This window comes from Myodes glareolus, chromosome 4 (genome assembly GCF_982192425.1).
Source record: "Myodes glareolus chromosome 4, mMyoGla1.1, whole genome shotgun sequence".
In the NCBI taxonomy this organism is placed as follows: domain Eukaryota; kingdom Metazoa; phylum Chordata; class Mammalia; order Rodentia; family Cricetidae; genus Myodes; species Myodes glareolus.
In genome coordinates this window covers 64,636,644-64,656,530 of record NC_142029.1, presented here as the reverse complement: position 1 = coordinate 64,656,530, position 19,887 = coordinate 64,636,644, and the positions used below count along the sequence as shown (strand labels likewise).

General features: G+C 45.9%; 1 protein-coding gene across 1 annotated transcript in view; it reads left to right on the top strand.

Moving 5' to 3' along the window:
* The first annotated feature begins 281 nt into the window (after window positions 1-281).
* Col6a6 (collagen type VI alpha 6 chain) overlaps window positions 282-19,887 on the top strand; it is a 156,636-nt gene continuing 137,030 nt past the window's right edge. Inside the window, exon 1 of the mRNA XM_087905507.1 lies at window positions 282-521. The gene's annotated coding sequence lies outside the window, so the exon portion shown is untranslated. The remainder of the gene's footprint in view (window positions 522-19,887) is intronic.

Genomic DNA, 19,887 nt, shown 5'->3' with positions numbered 1-19,887 from the left:
CTCCCCGCCTAGCTTAGTCTTCAGAATTTGCCGGGGGTGGGGGTGATGAGAGAGAGAGAGAGAGAGAGAGAGAGAGAGAGAGAGAGAGAGAGAGAGAGAGAGAGAGAGAGAGAGTTAGTTCTGGTGCGCCCTGGCGCAGAAAGTGAAGGCAAGCCCCAAGCACGCCCCAACTTCCCCCGCCCTCCCCTTTCCTCTAGGGTCTGCAGGCGAGGGGGGCGGGTCACCTCGTAGAGAAGCGGGAGGGATAGTGCCAGCCTCCAAGATCTCCCCCACTTGCACTTCTGTTACTTCCCCAAGACTGGAGACACACGCCGTACCCTGGGGGCCACCAGGGTGGGGAAAGCAACATTCATAAGCAGAGCCAGGGACGTGGGAGCTACACCCCGCGGGACCCCGAGGCCAGCGGCTTCCCTGCCCCTGGAGAGTCACTTCCAGGTTCCAGCGGCTATCCTGCAGGGGACTGTGCGCTCTGGTTGTGCGCTCCGCAAATCTGCCTCAGGCTGGATAGAAGTTTCCCTGAGGTAAGTCCAGGAGTCCATCGGGAAAACAAGAGACAGAACAAAGTTAACAAATGACCAGTGGTGGGAGGCAGGGGATCAGCCAGATGAGAGAGGTTGTGGAGGACTGTGGTGAAGGAAAACTTTGTGTTTAAACGACTTATCACCTCCAGGCAGAGTGAGAGCAGCGCACTCTCTGGGCTCCGTTAGTTTTTTTCTGCCTCAGGCTGTTGGAGACTCAGCAGCAGGCACAAGTCATTTATCTGCCATAGGTTGGGAGTTCCCCACTACACACCCAAGGTTCTCCAGGGGTGAGAGGCGCCTCACCCAGTACTGTGTCCCCACAGCCAGCTCAGAGCCTGGCGCGTGGCAGGCCCATAGGGCCACTTAACTAGGAAAAGTCACTGCCAACCACATAGATACCCAGCTTCTAAATGTCACTGTCCCATGCATGTCACACAAATCTATTAGAAACAACGCTGGGATTTTATTGTTGGTTCAGGGGCTGAGGGAGGCAGGCAAAGTGTGTCTTTTTTTAAAATCAATTCAAAGTGACACAGACTGCTTGGCTCATAATCAACCTTGCAAGTAATTCTGACCAAAGGAGGCCCGAGGAGGAAGGGAAATCCTGGAGCTAGGAATGTTCTTGTCTATGTGGCCTCTTGTGATACAGTTTCTTGGGACTCCTTTTAAGAAATCTCTAGTATGAAGATGTTTCAAGAGGACTTTTGATGCTTGGAGTCAGTAGGGAGACCCCCACCCACCCCGTAGTGTTGGGGAATTGTTGAATACCTAAGACTCAAGGCAGATCAGTAGAAGGAGTTTCTTAAGGGTTTTTGTTGCTGCAGAGTACAGAAGTCATACTGCCCATTTAATTTTTAATTTTTAAAGATTGATTTATTTTTATTGTTTGTTTGTGTGTGTGTGTGTGTGTCTGTGTGTGTGTGTGTGAGAGAGAGAGAGAGAGAGAGAAAGAGAGAGAGAGAGAGAGAGAGAGAGAGAGCACTCTCAGGGGAATCTGCTGCGCCTAAGTAAGAGAGCTGGTGACTGGGGACTCCAGAAGAGGGCTTCCAATCCCCTGCAGCAGGACAAGTGGTTGTGAACTACTCCAAGCAGGTGCTGGGGAGCCACCTCAATCCTGGGGAACAGCAGTGCACTCCCTTAACGGCTGAGCCATCTATCTGGCTGTGTGTTGCCCTCTTTAATCTATCTGATGAGCATCACTTTTTGTTTTATTTATTTATTTATTTATATATTGCATTTCTTCCCACGCATAAGGTTTTGCCTCAGCAGTTTCTTCTGGAACATCCTTCCCTTCAACTCAGCCTCCTCTTCTGGCGTAGGCACAGCTTGTTCCCTAGGAGAGAGTCTCACCCACAGGGCAGCGCGCACTGAGGTGTGGGCTAGTCCTGCTCTGAGCTCTGTGGGTGTGACAGGGCCTCTATGGTGATTGTTCACCTGGAGATGTTGCATGACCCAAGAGCCCACATCCAGCTCCTTAGCTTCTCAGATAATTCTCCTCAATTTCAAGCAAGTTTGCCCACTTGTTGGTACATCTTGAATCTTGCCCTGCGGCTGGCATCTGCCTATTCGTGTGTTTGTACTGTTAGAACGGAACACAGGCTCTTATTTTTTTTTAAGTTCATTGTGTGTAGATCTGTGTGTCTTTGGGTACTGAGGATGTGCCCTCCGGTCCTCATGCTTGTGGTCCAAAGATCTAACTCTTTGAGTCAGTTCTTCAGTTAGGGCCATGTTCACAAAGATCCAAAGACTTAAAGTAATGGTCTGAAATAGAGAGCCTTAAATGTTCTCATTGTCCTAAGAAAAACTGTCTTTTCCTTCCACCCTTCCATAATATTAGAAATACAGAGGAGGAATCGGCAAGATGACTCAGTGGGTAGACACTTGCCTCAAGCTCGGAGACCCGAGTTCCATCCCTGAGACCTACAAGATAGAAGAGAACCTACACTCTCAGCTTGCCCTCTGACCTCTGCATTTGTATCTATATCATGACATGTTCACATAGCACACAGACAGACACACATGCATGTGTATGCGTGCACGCATACGCACACGCAAACACACACACACACACACACTAATGGAATGTAAAAGGAAGGAAGGGAGGAGGTGGATTAATGGTTCCCTCCCACTCATAAGTTTGGTATACTTAAGTGCTCTGTGGTAAGAGGTCAAATTTTATGATATTCACAAAGATTTGTGAAGCATTCATTAGGGAATGAATTTTTACTTCAGGAAGAAAATCCTTTGGCTTTGCTAAGTTTCCTAGTGACACAAATTCGACAAGAATATTGTTGTTAAATGTAAAATACAATTTGTCTCAGTCCCTTCAGAGAGTCTCAATTTTATAAGTTTCAGTATTTTCAATATTCATGCAGAGAATGTTTATTTTTTTATGTAATCAGTACTGACGTGAGCTAATTAAGTCACTAAATAAGGACTGGGCTATAAGAGCTATGATTAGAAATGGGTGTTCTATCTAGTCATCTATATACACGCCGTGCTACATAGTCCTGCTAATATAAAGCCCTTAAAAATGACAGCTGAACCCTTAGTAAATATGCCCTGCCTCAGAATTTCTCAAAAGCTAAAATTGATGCTGTCAGCGATATTCTAAGGTAAATAAATAGGATCCAGGCTAACGATTTTGCATTTGAAAGCAATGATTGCTCACTCTGGCAGCCCCAACAAACAAGTATGATGAATCGAACATTTTCCATGCTTTTACTTACTTTATTTTTTTTAGTTTTTTTTTGGGGGGGGGGGGTTGGAGACAGTGTTACTGTAGCCCTGGCCTGTTTGCAGGGTGGTGGTGATGCATACCTTTAATCCCAGCACTCGGGAGGCAGCATGGTCCACAAAACTAGTTCTAGGACAGCCAGAGTTGTTACACAGAGAAATCTTGTCTCAAAAAACCATAACTAAAACAAACCAAAATAAAAACCACATCTGAAATTTAGTATATATAGACTGGGCTGGCTTCGAACTCATAGAAATCCCCCTGCCTCCTGAATGCTGGGCTGAAAGGTGTGCTCCACCACTTACCTATTTACTCTTTTATTTGTGACACAACCATGATTTTTCCTTGGTGATTTCATGTTGTATAAAGTACTTTTAAGTTTCTAGTTTATTTCTTTTAGATGTCTGTGTGGGGTTTCGGGCAGGGGAAAGACATACAAGTCAGGGCAGGTAGGCAGAGGTCAGAAGACAACCTCCTGAAGTCGGTCCTCTCCAGTGTCTCTCTGGGGATGGCACGCAGGTTTCTGGGCTTGCCCGGTGACTACTAAACCAGGTCTCCAGTTTCTGAAGCGTTTTTTCCTCTCCTTCTCTGACTTTTGGTTTTTATAGTAGGGGTGGCCTATGTTTGCCCTTCAACAGGCCTAGTTTTGAATGCCAGATGAGCCTGACAAAGCCATTTGACCTCTTGGAGCCTTGTTTGGCTCACCTAGTCCACGGAACAGTGAGCGAGGGAGAAAACGGGAGAAAACGTGGAACACAGGTGCCCCTGCAGCAGGAGGGTGGCGGGAAGAGAACCAGGCAGATACAACTGTTTGGGACATTTCTGTCAGTGTCGAACCCAGTGTTATTCAGTGTTACCACCCCAGAGGATGGCTTGTTTCCGAGGAGTATTACACACGATGAGCAGGAACTTGTCAAGTGTAATCTTTCTTTTGTTCCTCGATGTGTTCTGGTTCACAAAGATTACTTAAGAAAAGGCCTGTCACTTAGGCCTGCAGATGTCCTGGAAGATGTTGCTCAGAGGGAGGTGGGAGGGTGGGGGATGGGTGTCTGGTCTGAGCTCATCATATATGTCCTCAGAGATAAGCGTTATGGTTTGAGGAAACTGCCCATAGGTAGGTGACTATAGAAAGCACACCTGAGAGGCAGGAGAAATGGCTCAGTGGTAAAGATCACAGGCTGCCCTACCAAAGGACCTGGGTTCAATTCTCAGAACCCACATTGTAGCTCACAACTGTCTGTACCTCCAGTTTCAGGAGATCTGACACCTTGCGTGGCCTCTGCTGACACCAGGCAAACTTGCGGTGCACAGACTTCCACGCATATGAAACATCCATACACATAAAAGGGTAAAACAATAAGGTATGTCTGTTGCTTTTGAGTCTATGGATCACAGTTCTGTGATGCTGGAAACACCTTTAGAGTCCACCCCCTCCACTCCCGTGTAGTTTGATGTCAGGTAGATACAAATTCTCTATATAGTTTTGAGACAAGTCTCTCACTGAACCTGAGTTCTGACTAACCAGCAAGGCCCAGGGAGCCCCATCTCTGCCTCCCCAGGACTGAGACCACAGTCACATGTCCCAGCACCCAGCTGTTTAGACAAAGACCAGGTGTCTAAACTCAGGTCTTCATGTGAGCTCTGCAGGCACATTAATCTCTAAGACCCTTTCCCCAACCCCTGCTCTGACCATCAGAAGATGGCTATAAACCTCTGCCTTGGTGTGGTAATACATACCTGAAATCCCTTCCTTTGGAAGGCAGAGATAGGAGGATGGGGAGTTCAAGGCTAACCTGAACAACCTACTGAGGTTGAGGTCAGCTAGGGCTACACTGGCTAGATAGATGATAGATAGATAGACAGATAGTTAGATAGATAGATAGATAGATAGATAGATAGATAGATAGATAGATGATAGATAGACAGATAGTTAGACAGATAGACAGATAGATAGATAGACAGACAGACAGATAGATAGACAGATAGATAAAATTCTCCCCTAAGTATGAAGTATAACAGCGACATTCAGAATGTCTATTGAGGTGCAAAGTGTTAGAGTACATTAAAAAAAAAAACCATAACGTGCACCTGCCTTTTCAAGATTTTAAAGCACTCTTCCATAGGAACCCAAGCTTTTCAAGGGGAAGAGAGCAAAGCTGCAGAGATCCTTTGCCACATAGTGGCTAGTTAACAGGCACACTTAATGAAGAAATAATAGTCTCTGCCTCCCTCGGTCGCTCTCCTGGTTCTCACCCTCCTTCTAAATCTGGTCTGTGAGTGAGCTCACAGTCCTGGCATGGGAATTTGGAAGAGATACCCTAGGGCAGAAATGGACAGTGCTTAGCCAACCCAAACCATATGTCAAAGGAAAATATGTCCTGTGCTTTCCGTATCCCTAATTTTTCCCACGGGACCTGTCACTTAATAGGTAGCCAACAAATATTTAGTAAATAAACGACTGCTAGGATTTCAAAGTTCTGGCTGGGGTGTGTGTTTCCTTGAAAGCTGGGACAGATGCTGTTGGACAATTCAGTAACGTACAAACCTTCCTGAGGCTCTGGAAATCCTTAAGCTGTACAATCAAAAAGTCTATCAGCATGAAGAATCTTAAGCAGGATAAGGGAAGCCATGTCAACACCAATCATGGTCCTGCTGCTGAAGGCCGGCCTTGCCCAGGCAAGCAGCAGCTGGTCTATCATGACTCTGAACCCCACCTTTGCGTATTATCTTGATCAGCTAAAATGATGCTAAGAGTTAAGTTTTTTTTTTCTGGTTCCCACTAATAAGTTCATGGAAATTTTCTGCTTTACTTTTGGCACCGAGAACATAGTTTTTCTACAAATGCTTGAATAGTAAAGGAAAGAGAAGAAAAATACAACATAAAAATGGATTTAGTGTAATGAACGTGGACCTCAAAATTCTCCTTGGCTTAAGAGGTATTAAATATACACTCAGTAATTTAACCATTTACAGCTAAGGCTCTGGATTCTGCTTTGACTCCAAAGTGTGCGAATGGGTTGTTAGTTAGTACTATATGCACTCTAACTTTAAACGGGGGACAGTTTTGCCAGAATTGGTTGACAAAGGCATTTGTGTTGGCTTGAAAAATCATAAACTAATCAAACAGCTTGATTAATGTTTGGCAAGAAATTCTGACCCAAAGTCTCCATCATGTGGATCCAAATACAACTGAACTTTGATGCTCATAGCAAGCCATCATATTGAAACATTATTGTCTAGTGAGGACAAAAATCCATTTGGAGCATCAAATGGTCCACGAACAACTTTTTGTACTTCTGCCTCACCCCAAGCTAGCATGTACAGGCGAGTGTGTAATCCATTTCCTTCTGCATTCTCTCTAGAGCAGTTAGGATTTAGAATGCTAAGACAGAAAGCTTCCAAGCAGGGTCCAGACCTCAGGGTCCATGGAATCCTGCTTTGCTGACTGCCAGAGGATGGCAGAGTCCCAACCATGTTCTTTCCTCATTCATGCCCAACACATTCTGCAACCTTCTTATCTGCAGCCCTGTGGTTCTGCCTGAGAGTTGTCTCAGCCTTGGGGATCTCTCTGACTCATGTGGGGTACTGCTGGGGGGTTAAGAGCCCTGGGAGTAAAGCAGAACTCACATCCGGTTAAAGTTGGTGAGGAAATACCCCATCTTTATGAACAACTCCTGAGGTCTGATCTATCCATTTCTCTCAGGTGGCCAAGGGAACAGTTCCAGGTACACCTAGTGGCAGATTACTTGTACATAAACATTGGTTTCCTTCCCTTCTATCTCCTTTCCCTTCTTTCATGCTTCCAAGAGTAACTTTCCAAATACCCCAGTATCCTGGTTCATTTTTATCATCAATGTGAACACAATCTAGAATGATCTCAGCTGAAGAATTGTTTTAATTGGATTGGCCTTAGGCTGTCTCTCTGAGAGATTATCTTGACTTATGATTGATGTGGAAGGACCCAGTCCACTGGAGGCATCACCAATCCCTAGGCAGGTGGGCTTGGACTGTATAAGGAAAGTTGTCTGAGCATAAGTCAGGGACTGAACCAGTAAGCAGTATTCCTCCGTGGTTCTTTCTTCGGTGCCTGCCCTGACTTCCTTCAGTGATGAACTATGATCTGGAAGTGTAAACCAAATCAACCCCATCAGTCTCTAAGCTGCTTCTGATCAGAGTGTTTATCACAGAAACAGAAAGCAAACCTTTCCTGTCCAGGGTCTACTTTTGAGGAAACTGTTGCTTCGATTTCGGTGCACAGAGCGAATGATGTAATTTAGCTAGCTTACTTATCTATGATCATAATTTCAATGGCATTGGAGCCAAATATTAAGAATGGAACTCTTGCTTTTCACACTAGAGAACAGAATTCTGTGCCTAGCTAAAGCAGTTCTACTCGTGTCTGACGTGGTTGGTTTCTTAGTTCTGATTTGCTCCTAAATTACTATCGGTGTTTCAGGACATGGAGGGAAGCAGTGAGGATTCAGCATGATCTCAGAGCAGAGGGGAGCTTGCTGCAAGCCCATAATCAGAGAAACAGTACAAAACACCGTACTGCTTATGGAGTGGCTCCGGGGTGCTCCTGAAGGCGAGGCTGACCCTGTGCATCCTCCCAAGGTGTTCCAGGCACCTCCGTGGGTATTCAACGTTTGCTAAGCAATGACTTCCCAGTCTTCACCCTCAGGCCAGACTCCCGAACACTCAGCTCCAGTTCTCTGACTGCCCACAAGGAGCTTGAACCACACACACTGCAACTCCAACAAGCCCCATACGGTATCCAACTCCTTCCCCACTTCTATGAATGGCAAAACCCAGGGGCCTCCCAGAAAGTCTCGAAGTAGCCTTGCAGCCCTGCCCTCTCCCCCAGCTCTCGTGAACTATCCACTCGATCAGTTTCCAATTCCTAACCATTTAATTTGATCCCAGTGATCTTTACACCCCCACCCCCCCACCCCCGTCCCTTGTATAGTGGCTTCCAGTTCCAACAGCGCCCTTTCTCTCGCTTGCCTAAACCTGGTCAACCTCCCCACCATTCTCCCACTCAGCTTCTCTAACTCCAGCCTTCGAATTTCAAGCCAGGGGATCTTCCTAAAATCACCTGCATATACTTTCCTCTGCTTAGAATGTTCCAGTGGCTTTGGATAAAACCTATCCTGATTCTGGCTAAAATTCTTCCCACCACCTAACCCAGTGGGTCAAACCTGTGGGTCTTGACCCCTTTGGGGCTGAACAACCCTTTCACAGGGGTCACCTAAGCGCATTGGAAAACACAGATATTTATGTTATGCCTCTTAACAGTAGCAAGATTACAGCTATGAAGTAACAAGAAAAATAATTTTATGGTTCTGAGGGCCACCACATTGAGGCTCATATTGAAGGGTCCCAGTGTTAGGAATGTTGAGAACCACTCACCTGACTTGAATTCACCCTTCCTGAGTCCTTGCCTCCAGTGCCTTCCTCCAGGTTTGTAGGGAGACCTCTCTTCCGCTTCCTGCATTTGCACCTGGAATGTCCTCTTCCTAGGACAATATTGTTCTCTAGGTTTTAAGGCCTGGTTAACTGCTTCCATCCCTGTGGAGTCTAAGGCCTAGCTATGCTCGCTCCTGGCCTCCCTCAACTGGGAATCAGTACAGTGCCCTAGTTCTTCTTAAGCAGATTGCTCTCCTGTAAACTGATTTCTTTAACGTGTGTGTGTGTGTGTGTGTGTGTGTGTGTGTGCGCGCGCGTGTTCTTCAAGCCAGCTTCAGCGCTGGTCACTTAGTAAATGCTCAGCCAACATCGGTGGATAAATAAACAAGTTATATTTGGTTCTTTAAGAGCTGACAAATACTGGAGACTAAGAGATGCTCTTTGAACTTTGACTTTCCCATTGACGAATGGAAACAATACCCAAGCCAGGAAGACTGAGAGGATTTGATGAAATTATGGGTTGTGGGTTCGGCACATGTTTGGTGCTTAATAATAGTTCCTTTGGAGTCAGCAAGGGAGAAGGATGTTTGAGTTAGTCCTGTGACATTTTGAGATGGGGTGGGCCATCTTCCTGGAGGTGGAAGCTGAAGCCCCATGTTGATAGAGTTAGTACTTTTGGATGACACCCAGAGACAGAAAGGCGTTGATAACCCAGCTAAAATACATGGCTTTTCTGATGTCTTCTCGAGCCCAGCGTGGGCTTTTAGGAAAGCCAGACCTCCCATAACTCTTCCCCAGTTTCCTCCAAATGAGCCTTCCTCCCAGCTGTCAGCTTCTGTATCTCCTGACTCAGAGCCAGGAACAGAGCTTTTTCTGAGAGTTTTTGCCTCACTAAACTCCTCCCCCTGAGAACACTGTCTGGCTTTCCCCCTTCTCCCAGATTACTGCCATCATCCTGAAGTGGGACCATTAAGTATCTAATTGTTGGGTCTTCAGGGAACTGTTACCAGGGGGCTCCTAAAATGTTAGGTACATTTGCAGGTGATTTCACTGCCTGGTGACACACAGTGAATGGATTCCAAGACTTGTGCCACTGGGAAGGAAGGAAAAAAGAACACATCTCAGATCTGTGTGGTAGACAGTCCAGTGCATAACTGTGGGAATTGAGATAAAGGCCCTGAAGGGAGGTGTCAGGCTCTGGGGACTTTTAGGTATATTCAGCAAGTTTCTGCCTTGGTTCACTTACTTAGGAGCCGTAACAGGACTGTATTCAAACTGGACACACAACTTTGCAAACTCCCCACAGTCATATCCCAATAATTATGGGACACAAATCACTTGTAATGAACAGTTATTAAAATAGGTAAATTAGTGATTAATGATGTTTATATTAGGTTCTCACACCATTTTCTCAGATAGACCTGACTAGATAAATCCACAAGTATTCATTCTGTGGTGCTAAATACTTTAAATGATTGCTCCCTCACTCCCCAAGCCTGAAGGGTCCATCTATCTGTTAACTGACTTCTTCCGTGGGGTTTTAGCAGACCTTTCCACAGTCTTTTCCCTCTTCTTTCTTTTTGCATGTGTATATGTGTGGGTGTGTATAGGTATGGGTGCTTGTGTGTATATAGACACATGGATGTATGAGTATACATGTACATGTGTGTAGAGGCCTGAAGTTGACATTGAGTGTCCTCTTCAATTTTTCTCCTCTTTATTTATTAAGGTGGGGGGCTTCTTCTTAACCCAAAGCTCACCTCTTTGTCGAGTCTCAGCTAGTCAGTTTATTAGGGATCCCTTGTCTCTATTCCCTGAGTTCTAGGGTTACAGCTATGCTATTGCTTTTACACGGGTACCAGAGGCTCTAAACCTCACTTCTATTTGCATGGCGAGCATCTTATCCATAGGCCCATCTTCTCAGTTGCTGTGCCTTTCTTATGATAAAGTTGCTATAGATGTAGTTGCTCTGCAGCCACATTGGTCAGCTGAAGCAGCAGGGAGGGGTGCTGAGCTGGGCAGTGCACCAGGTGTGCAGAGGGCATCTGTGCTGCCCCGGCCCCTGTATCTGCTGAACTCCTACTGGAAAGACAGTTTGCTGAGATGTAGAGTTTCAGCGAGAGGGGTGACCGGGACTGGCCCTAGGACAGGAGTTGGGGGTCTTTAGATCTTCACAAATGGGATCTTGGAGTCTTTAACCCGTGGAGTTTCTGTCAGTGAACTCAGAGCCTATAAGGAACTACACGTACCAACAATAGCCCTCACTTCCAAATAAAGAAAACCAGGTTAATTGATGGTTAATGACATGTATGTTAGGGTCTCAAGGAGTATCTTTTCTCAAGAGCACAGCTAGTCATGGGGAAGATTTGAATTAAGGAGGCAGCCAGACACCAGCCTTGACCACTGCCTGTCTACCCTGAAGGGAACAGTGGAAAATGCAAGCCTGAGAAACCTGGAAGCTTTACGCTGACATGAGTTACATTCTCTCATGATTGAAAGAGTAGTTCAGACAGACCTCATTCTTTCATGGTAAGGGGAAGCTTTCAATCAGTGGAATTTTTGTTTTGTTTTGTTTTTAATTTGCTTGTTTTTTAGAAGAGGAAAGAAAGAGAGAATGATCAACTTAGTCAAAAGTTAGAACTGGTTGGTGTTGAGTGAGAAGCTGCAGAACTCAGCAGCACAGGGCCGGATATGTGGCTCAGTGGTAGAGCACTTGCTTAGTGAGTGCAAGGGCCTGGGTTTGATTCCCCAGCTCTGGGGGTGAAAGCCTTTGTGGCTTGAGTCGCTACCATTGAAATTGACTATGGGTAATATTTTCTTATTTTACTGTATGGTTTAAAACAGGAACTTAACAAATCTTTTCAAATATCTTTAGTAAGTAAAAATGATTGGTTATTTCCCTAATGCCCCCAAGTTAAAACCTTTTCATAGCCTAGGAATAAAGACCCAAATCATGAATGGGTCCTGTACAGCCATGAGCAGTCTGGCCACTTTCTTGTATCTGTTTTCATTCAGGGCTGTGCTGGCCAATTTTGTATCAGCTTGACCCACATAGAGTCACTGTCGAAGATGGAACCTTAGTTGGGAAATTGCTGGCACCTGATTGGCCTGCAGGGAAGATGGTCACTCGTGTTCTTGATTGCTGATTGGTGGTGGGGGGGGCATCTCAGTAAGCAGTGCCACCGCTGGGCTAGTTGTCTCAGAATATGTAAGAAGGGCTGAGCAATCCATGAGGAGCAAGCCAGAGAAGAGCATTGCTCCAGAGTCTCTGCATCAGTTCCTGCCCTCAGGTTCCTGCTTTGACGGCTCTCAGTGATGGAGTATTAACTGGAAGTTAAAGCAAAACAAACCCTTCCTTCCCTAAGTTGTTTTTGCTCATGGTGTGTCACCACAGCAATAAAAAGTCTGGAACCTTTCTCTATGTTCTGCTCATGTTGATGATCTTTTTATACCCCCACTCTTGTGTGTGTGTGTGTGTGTGTGTGTGTGTATGAATGTGTGTTCAGCTGTACGAGGGTATGTATGTGTGTTCAGAGACCAATGACGCCCTTGAGTATTTGCCTTAGGAGCTGTGCATCATTCTTTGTTTTTCTACAGCACCATCTATCTTTGGCTTACAGTTTGGCAAGAAAACTAGACTGGCTGTCCAGCAAGCCCCAGGGTTCTTTCCATTTCCTTCCTAGCCCTGCAATCATAAGTGCTGGCCACGGTGTCCAGGTCTTTTGTTTGTTTGTTTTATTTTTGCAAGGTCTCTGAGAATCGAACTCAGTTTCCAATGCTCACACAGAAACGTTTTACCCACTGAGTAATCTCCCCTGCTCATCTTCCAACTTCTTGACTCTCCAATTTTCCTTCCCACCCCAGAGCCTTTGTTTGAGCAATCTCTGCTCCCCAGCCAATAGCACACTCCTCTTGGCCCTGGTAAGCTCCAACCATTGTGTTCTCCTCCAAGCAAGCCTTCCCAGATCTCCCTGGAATAAGTAATCCTTATCGTGTCAGGACTTACATCATCCCAGTTTAGAATAAACAGTAAATTAAACGTTATTCAGCATCCTTTTATGTTCAAAGTCTATTAAAGATGTTTGAAAAGGATATGAACTAAGTCCTACTTCCAGATAGGAAACAAATGGCAAGAAGTCAATCAATAATTCCCAAGTGGAATTAAACACCCTCGTAGGTAAAGGATGAATTAAGGGGCTGGTAACTGATGCTATGGGTTGGGGAGGTGATTCTAGGTGAGCAGGAAGGACTCTCTGGAAAGGTGACATTTGTCAGAGATTGAAGTCTCTGGATATCAATATCTCAACATCTTTGAGAGAATATAGGAGCAAATGAAGCTAGCTGGGGCCATATCCAGGCGCGTTTGTGTGGGGGTCTCTTCCAGATCGTGACTGGGAGGGAAATGATCTAGGGGAGGTAAGAATGAAACTCGGTTCAACCCAACTTAGTTAGCCAGTGCTGGGCCAAAATTCTGGAGTCTGACACCGGGTGGTTTACTTTAGCCATGTTTAAGCACAACACAGTTTTGGAAAAAAGTTTCCTGATGGCAATCAACTCAGGCCAGTGTGTACAACAAAGCTTAAGACGTGTTTACATTGGAACTCTTTACAAAGTACATATGTCTTCTTCCATAAAGAAGGGGTGTTTTGACTAAAAATCAGTGCTCAAGATCAGGGTCTAGGGAGAATCACTGATGGAGTCAGTACTGGACTGGCCCAAAGATAACATCGAAGTCAGTTAGGCTGATGAAAAGTACAGGTGATATCTGTCATAAATATGGGTCTACGGACTGAGAAGCGATGCTCAAAATTATGGGGAAGGGGTCTGGAATTAAAAAGAAAACCGCGTATTCTGGAGGATTCGGCTGAAGCCAGGCCCTGCAGATAGCAAAGGATCACCAGGTTATAAACTACAACCTTTCCCAGTGTTCTGATGGAAGATAGGCAGACATCTCCTTCCTGAGAAGAGACAAGCCTGTGTGTCTAACTTTCCTGGGTTCTCCAATGCTTACCTGTGTGCACCAGGACCTCTGACTCACTACACGTTGGCGCACTCAGGGAGCACAGAGGTCCTAGTGCCTGGAGTGGAGGGCTGGAAGGAAAGCTCCTGTAGATGGGATCAGGGCCCACGGGGCCTGCACCATGCAGATATCCTGAGCCTTATTCTAAGCATGACGGAAAGTCACCAGAAACTTCCACGTGGCACTTATGGATCTGAATTATAGTCTTCAAGAATTGATGTCTCTGTGAAGAACAGAATAGGTCGGGGCTGAGCCGGTGCCGTAATCCAGCTAGAAGCATTGGTGGACGTAGTTGGGAACTGGCATTTGGAATGCACTTTGAAGATAAGGATTACAAGACTTGTTGATGAGTTAACTGTGGGGTGGCAGAGGGACCCTTTCTCTATGGTATGCACCATAATTGTACCGTCATATTTAGTGACCCCCCTCCACAAACACAAACACCTCGTTTTTTCAGTTGCCTGCAGGCTTCATGAGGACAGAGTGCACGCATGATTTTGCCTTCATTGTACATCTTCTGCCTAGCACCTTCCTGCCATTCAGTACGTAAAGAACTCACTTGAATGAGAGAGCAAATGTTAAGGGATTGGATAAAGATGTGAAGTAACTTTTATTTCACTTTACAAGTGGGGAAAAATGACTCTCTGAGGGTTTAAGTGACAGTGGTAACCTAGGGCCTCTCAATGTAGACTAGAGATTCCACTCTGTGACCTCTCAGAGTAGACTGAGCCTGAGCCTCCACACTCTGTGACCTCTTAGTATAGATTGAACCTGAGCCTCCACACTCTGTGACCTCTCAGTGTAGACTGAGCCTGAGCCTCCACACTCTATGACCTCTCAGTGTAGACTGAGCCTGAGCCTCCACCCTCTGTGACCTCCTGTATTATCAGGAGGGAGGGTTTTACCAAAATGCATGCTGAAAATTCCCCTTGGATAATCAGTTTGTTTAGCCATGAAGACAGCAACATTATTCCAGTTACTTTGAGAAAAGCTCTCACTATGTGTATGTGCATGTATGTGTGTGTGCATATGAGCATGTGTATGTGCAAGCACGTGTGCGCATGTGTGCATGCATGCATGTGTCTGTGTGTGCGTGATGCATGTGTGTGTGTGTGTGTGTGTGAATTCACAATCTGTGTTGTGTGTACATGTGTGGAGGCCAGATGTCCATATTGGATTGTCTTCCTCAGTGACTCCCCCTTGCTTTTTGAGACATGGTCTCTTATTGAACTAGACCCCACCCATTTGGATAGCCAGGCTGGCCAGGGAACTCCAGGGAACCTCCTGTCTCCACCTGCCCAGTGTTGAGATTGTAGCCATATTCTGCTGAGTCTAGGTCCTCCACTCCATGGGTGCCGGGGTTCAGAACCTAGGTTCTCATGCTTCTGTGGCAAGCACTTCACCAACAGAGCCATCTCCCCAGCCGTATCTTCTCAAAGCTTGTTTTCTTCTGAGCAAAGGCCATCAGTGTTAGCTCTCCATGGGTAAATGTGAACCAAGGACCTCAGAATAGTCAGCCAAAACCATCCGACATGAATCCTGTTTTGAAAGACACTACAGATCTCTTGCCAGGAGCCGCTGGTCCTTCATCTCCACACAATAAGTTAGTCATTCAAAATTGCCAGACCCACAAGGGCATCTTGAACAGTTAGGAGGGCTCTTGTCAAGAGGGAGAGGAGCATAGAATTCAGTCAGGGCTCCCTCTGGTCTCTGGGGGACAAAGCAGCTGCCTGCAATGTAACTTTCTCAGACAGGATCACATTCTGGGCTTTCTAATTAAATTCCTGATACAGATGCCATTTCATGTAGCGAACAGCTGGTGAAATTGGATCCTTGCTCTGCAGAGGTTTCACAAAGCACTTGAAATTTTCTGTGTGATTGAATAGTAATGTTTAGCCCTAGAACACAGAGGGAGGGGATTAAAGCAGCCTACCCGTTCATCATCCCAGGCCTCTGGGGCGCTGCCCTCCTTGGTCTAATAGCTTCCTAACAACTTACTTAGTTTATTACCTTTTATCTTTTGGTTGTTTCCTACTTCCTGCTAAGTCAGTGTGGTTTACACTTCTGTGTGTGTGTGTGTGTGTGTGTTGTACACATGTGCTGTACTTGTGTGTATGTGTGTTACACATGTTTCTGCATATGTGTATTATGTGTGCATGCATATGTGTATGTGTGTTTGTGTCTGTATGTGTGTTATAGATATATATTCAATGTGTGTTTTGTACATATCTGTGCATATGTGTATGTGTGTGTTTTGCATGTGTATTGTACAGTGTACACGTGCATATGTTTATGTGTGTTGAATGTGTCTGCACATGTTTATGTCTATTAAACATATGTGTGTTGTACATGTGTTTGCATGTGTGTCTAGGGGCCCACTTCCCCATGTGTGCACATGTGAAGGTCAGAGGTCAACTTCAGATGTCCTCCCCTATTTCTCTGCCTTATTTTTTTGAGTCACGGTCTCTCATTGAATCATGGTTACATATGTTTGCACATGTGCCTAAGGTTATACTTGCCCATGTAAGCACATGTAAAGGTCAGAGGTCAACTTCAGATGTTCTCCCCTATTGCTCTGCCTTATTTGTTTTTAGACAGGGTCTCTCATTGGACCAAAGTTAGCCATTCGTGACAACTGACTGGCCAGTGAGCCCCTGGGATCTGCCTTTCTCTACTATTCACATAGTGTCCAATGCTGGGAGTTCAACTGTGTGCTGTTATGTGTTGGAGATTTGACTTCAAGTCCTTTTGCTTTTCTAACAAGCACTTTACCCACTGAGCCATCTCCCCAGTCCTGTTTTGTGTTTTTTTGCTTTTCAAGTGGGGTCTCCTGTAGCCCAGGTTGGCCTCAAATTCCCTACACAGCCAACTATGGTCTTGTACTCTCCTTCCACCTTCATGCACTAGCATTGCGAGCATTTACCGCCATGTCCAGACTTACAGGTTAGAGCTCTTTTCCGTGCTCCAGCCTCCGAGAGGGACAAACATCAAAGAGAAAAATACTCCAATGAATGTTCAGTCACAGGTTTGTATGGTGCTGAAGAAAAATAGGAAGATGCTAGGAAGGATAACAGAGAGGACCTGATTTAATGGAGAATGAACCAGGAGCAAGGAAAGGAATAAAAAACAACAGAGCGGTCAGCGAGAGAGCTCAGCCAGTAAAGGCGCTTGCCACCGAGATTGGAGACCTGAGTTCAATCCCTGAAACTCACATGGTGGAAGGCCAGAACCGACTTCTGCAAGCTGTCCTCTGACCTCTACATGTATGCCATGGTATGTATTTTTAAGGCTAGAGGACATGGCAGTAGCCAGATGTGCACAGCGCAGGACTCCTCAAACCTTGCCTGTCCATCACCTGGGACTTAAAACGCAGCTTCTGGTTCAGGGTCTATGCTGGAGAGTCTGTCTCCAAGAGCTCCCCGGAGATGCTGGTGATGCTGACGGAGGACCACACTTAGAGCCCAACGAGAATGTTGGCTGTTTCTGGAAAGGGCTCCATAATACGCTGTTTAGTTCCACAGCCACTCAAGTGTGCCGCTGTGGTGTAATCACAGCTGTAGCTGGTTTGTAAACGATCAGGTAAGGCTGTGTTCCAGTAAAACTTCAATTAACAAAGCCAGCACGAGCCTGGCCTTGCCGGCTGCTGTGAGTCACTCCAGCTCGGGAGAATCGGGTGACACCTGGGCCCTGACTCAGCTGTACCTAGAACCTTCTGCGTTTTTTTTTTTTTTAAATCCATCCACCAGACTTTTCAGATCAGCCAAATCACACTTTCTGAGGTGAGGCTGGCTGGTGAGAGGTTCATTGGCTCCAGTGTGAGGACGGCAGGTTAGGGTACGGACCCGGGAGCCAAGACGCCTCACTCCACATCCTGGAACTTTGGCTTGTTTATCTAGTTCTGGGTACCCTGCACTGCATCTCTGCACCTCAGTGTCTGACCTAGGAGATGAAAATTGATAAAAATCTCAGAAACTGCCGTGGTTAGGTGAGAAGAGAGAAAACGGTAGGGTAATTTCCACACTGCGTCTGCGAAAGGTAAGTCTTCACTCCGGAAACGATGCTAGCGTCCTGGGGCTGGGCACCTAGCATAGAGACTTTACACTCTCCGTGCTTTCCTCCATTTCTAAACAAATGTAAACTCTGCTTTCATAGCTGTTTTTGCTAATTAGGTGATTGTTGTGGTAGTTTTCAGAAGTTATTACTATTTAATTCAGGAGATGATGGCCGGCTTCATTTAGGCAATGGAACTCTAAGAAAAAAACAGAGGTTTCCCCCAGAGGAGAATTCTCCTTGCAGATTGCCTCTGCACTGGAAGGCTGAACTTCGGTTCTAGTTGCCATTTCCAGTTTGTAAATTTGGGCCCTGCTGGCCCTCGTGATTGTGTGAACTGGTTCTTTACAGCTCTCTCCTACCCACAGCACGTGTGCTGTTCTCCGGAGGAAGCCACTGTGCTCAGTCTGCTCAGATTTCTCGGCCTGAATCGTTTATCAGTCATTGGCCATTGTGCACAATGACGTTTTATTGCAGGAAACTATCCCACACAACTGTCCTGTGGAAGTCTGAACCTCATCCTTTTGTGTACCGGGTGCCACTATTGTCTCCCATGCCAGCTATAAAAATCAAAGCTGTCTCCAGATGGTGCCAAGTGTTCTGTAAGAGTGCGGAATTGTCTCCAGTGCAGAGACTCCGGCACCAGCAATGACAAAATACAAGGTCTTTTCTACCTCCACCCCTGCTGAAATAAGCGCTATGCTGCTGCCTGTGAAGCTCACAGGCTCGTCCTCATCTGTGGGCCCAGGTTACTTCTATCAGTTACAGGTGCCTTAATGGTGGAGGACAGCATAGTAAGTTAGAAGCATGGTGGTCAAAGTACGGTGTTTAGACTAGACCACATCAGCATCACCTGGACACACTTATGCACATAAATCCCGGCCAGAGCTACTCATACAATAAACTTAGCACTTTCCATGAGAGAAAGCTCAAACCCCTACCATCAAAGTGGGCCTCCGAGCTCTTCTAGACCCCACATTCCCACTTGACTTCATCAGCTACCCAGGGACTTTTCACAGCCCTGGAGACTCCGGCTGCATTTCCCTATCACTGTGGAACCTTCTGGAAGGCAGGGGTGGCCTTGAAAGAGAAAGAAATCATTTGAGCTCAAATTCTGCTGCTTTCCTATTTTGACTCAGAGAGCGGAATCATTTGTAAGTCTCGGTGTTGGCATCCCCAGGAGGGGAGTGGAGGGTGTGCTTTATCGGCCGGTACCGGGTTCGGGATGCAAAGCGCCGTCTTCCCATACGGACACTAGCCTGTGTGAGAGTGTGCGCTTATAGAAATGTAACCTTCGGAAATGTGCCAAATGAAAGAATTTGCATATTCTATTTTGCCTTTATTTTGTTTGAATCACATTTGAAATAATGTGTAGACTCTTACCTGTGCCCTCCTGAGATTAACCCATACATTACCCAATGGAACTGTGGCCAAGGCAAAGCAGCTTGCTTAGTTCTTGATTTCAAGTAAAGAACTCATAACCATCCTCCCTGTCCTCAGTTGTCTAGGTCTTTATTCCCTCGGTGAGCACCTGTGTTTGACACCACTCAGGCGCAACTATATTATGGAAATAGAATTTCTGCATCCCCCGCCCCCAGCTCTCCCTCTGAAGCAGTGCTTCTCAACCTTCCTAAGGCTGTCACCCCTTAATACAGTTCCTCGTGCTGTGGTGACTCCTAACCCTAAAATTATTTTTGTTGCTACCTCATAATAATAACTTCGCTACTGTTATGAATCACAATGTAAATATCTGATGCTTGACCCATATGTTGAGAACCTGTTTTGAAGCATTGAGTCCCTTGAGTTCTGATCTACGTCCCCTCCCCACCCAGCTGCATCATATCGTACCAGCTCCACATGCTCCACACTGTGAGTTCCTTAGGTTCAGAGCTGTGTTGGCTGGGGTTGCATTTCCAGGGGCTGGTAGACCAGAGCAGTTAATCACATTTATACAAACGATGGTGACTCACTAAACTCTGGTACTGCAGGTGTCTCCTGCTTCTGGGATGCTTCAAAGAACCTGACTTGGGATTCTTCTCTATGGACCAGTTACCTACATTTATAGAACAATACATTTCAAAACCCAGTGACTCAAGGTAACAGGTATTCCTTATGGTTCTGTGGCTGGGCTAGGCTGCTGGCTAGAGTCTTGT